Raw genomic sequence first — 2,867 nt, 5'->3', positions numbered from 1 at the left:
AAAATCCTGAGGTGTGGATTTACTCCGCTGCCCAGCTCGACTCTCCGCGGGTCTCTGCGGTCAGCAAAAGAAAGAGACTCCAGCCAAGTTAAAGAAGCAAACAGCAGTCTGTAGACCTGATCTTTATTAGTTGTGTCGTAAACAAAAATTGCCCTTTTCCCTTATTGGGTATCCAAGAGCCCATATAGAGTCCTTACATAGGTTCCCTATTGGTAGGAGAGAATAACAGAGGCCAACCAGAGAATATTGAGAAGCAAAGCAGCTAGTAAGCTTGATCTTTACTGATCTGTTGCAACAGGGTGCTCCCCTCACCCGCAGGAGAGGAGGAAGCCAGAAAAATGGCGTGCAAGGCCTGATAAAGACTTTTGAAATTGCCACCCTGTAGATCAAGACCAACCCCAGAAACATCACACCTACATCACAGAAAAGATGGTCTAAACAGAAATTTGAATGTTGTTTTCTCCTGTCCTTGTTTATCTCCTGTCTGGCAGGTTACTTGATTGAATTGCCTGGGGAGCCTGGCCAGTCTTTTGTAATGATAAATACTTACCATAGTTCCTGGGCCAGGTCACAGGCTCACACCCTATTCATATCTTAAATGTGTCCTTAAGACAGGATTTGTGAGGAAAGAGACAATGGGGAGGTTTCCCACTTTGACCTTGCAGAGAAAACATTTGCTCAGTTTAGGAATCAAAATGGTTCCCGGTCGGTCTTCCTGTGCTGATCTATGTAGGTGCTTGGTTGGTACACTTATGAACATTACCATGTATCTAAGACCATAAAATCCCTATCACAGTTGCAACAAGGTTCAAACACACAAAGAGTGGGAACCCTTAGCATGGGGTTGCATGAACCTTTAAGACCTCTCCCCATTTCCCATAATACATTTTTCAACAGCATCATCAATACATCGCAGGTATGTCACAAAGCAGGAGTGCTTGCCATGTAGAAACATGAGCCCATCACCGACCCCTGTCAATAACCCTACTGACACCTTTTAACACATCCCCCTAGCTGCAAGGCTTTCCTGCGCTTCTCCTCTGAAAGTATCAGGATTCAATCCACCATCCAGATGGATTTCTGCCTGAGGTATGTGCTGCCCTTGATCGCCTCCTGCCTCCTATTGGGAGGCTAAGTTCATACCTTGTGGAGGGGCAAGGAGTATGTGACCTTATGCTTAAGGGATTATGGAGGCAGGGGGAGCCCTTCCAGAGGAGTTATTAGCCGTTGAAACCAAGGAAATCGGTCAAACCATTGAATTATTTGATTCTATACTGGATAGTCTGAGGAAACAGTACGATGTAGGGTATCCACTTATTGCTACAATTTTATAGTCTGTTTTTCTGAGCCTCTTTGCTGTTGAGTATGTATGGTGCCTGGCCTTAGTTAGAGGCTGTGGTGGGGACTTGGGATTTTTGGGGAGTCATTTAAGTGTCCCCCATTCCTGGTTTTAACAGTCTCCACCTGCCTGACACCTGACATCAGAAACAACATCAGGTGTGGGGGGAAACAGCCGCTTGGGCCAAACTGGGACCTTGTTGTTGTTGTTGTTTAGTCGTTTAGTCGTGTCCGACACCTCGTGACCCCAGGCACTCCTGTCTTCCACTGCCTCCCGCAGTTTGGTCAAACTCATGCTGGTAGCTTCAAGAACACTATCCAACCATCTCGTCCTCTGCCGCCCCCTTCTCCTTGTGCCCTCCATCTTTCCCAACATCAGGGTCTTTTCCTGGGAGTTTTCTCTTCTCATGAGGTGGCCAAAGTATTGGAGTCTCAGCTTCAGGATCTGCCCTTCCAGTGAGCACTCAGGGCTGATTTCCTTAAGAATGGAGAGGTTTGATCTTCTTGCAGTCCATGGGACTCACAAGAGTCTCCTCCAGCACCATAATTCAAAAGCATCAATTCTTCAGCGATCAGGCTTCTTTATGGTCCAGCTCTCACTTCTATACATCACTACTGGGAAAATCCTAGCTCTAACTATATGGACCTTTGTTGGCAAGGTGATGTCTCTGCTTTTGGCCCATGAGCCAGAGCTTCCCCAACCCTGTTCTAGTAATATGGATATTTCTGACTCTTCAGTGTAGGATTCATTCTATGTAGTGAACAGGGCCGCCCCACCCATGAGGCAAGATAAGGTAACTGCCTCAGGCAGCAAGGTCCACTGTGGCAGCAGATCCCAATGTAGATCCTTCTTCCCCTGCTTGTTCCCAACGTACATTTTCTTTCACCCCTTCTTACCTGGCAGGGAGGGGAAAGCCATTTAGGGATCTGCCTCAGGTGGCAAAATATCTTGGCCGGGCCCTGGCGGTGAATGCTTTTAGTGTCGTACCTTGGAAGCCGAACGCTTTGTGAGTCAAACGTTTTGGCTCCCGAACGCCACAAACCCAGAAGTGATTGTTCCAGTTTGCAAACGTTCATTGGAAGCCAAACATCTGGCGCGGCTTCCGTGGCATCCGATTGGCTGCAGGAAGCTCCTGCAGCCAATCGGAAGCCTCGCCTTGGTTGCCGAACGTTTTGAAAGTCAAACGGACTTCCGGAACGGATTCTGTTCGGCTTCCAAGGTACGACTGTATTTTTAATTGTAGCGCGTCTTTGTTGCTTGCCTCCCTGGGCTATTTGGGGACGAAGAGTGAGATAGAAACATAACTGCTAGTAGTGATATTTGTGTCCAGATTCCTTACTCGCCATCCCTAGTTTAGTGGTAAACTCCAAAGATGTCTCCCATTTTGACGACGTTGCTTCAAAGCTCCGCTGCTTTGGACAAGCATTTTGAGAGCTGCCTTATGCTGTTGTGCATTTGCTGCCCACACAATCTGGAACCAAACAGCAGCAGCTAAACCCGCCAGCAAGTTCCTTTGAACGACGCCATC

The sequence above is a fragment of the Podarcis liolepis genome, assembly GCF_965112155.1.
Source record: "Podarcis liolepis genome assembly, chromosome: 12".
Lineage (NCBI taxonomy): Eukaryota > Metazoa > Chordata > Lepidosauria > Squamata > Lacertidae > Podarcis > Podarcis liolepis.
This window is presented reverse-complemented; position numbering follows the sequence as displayed.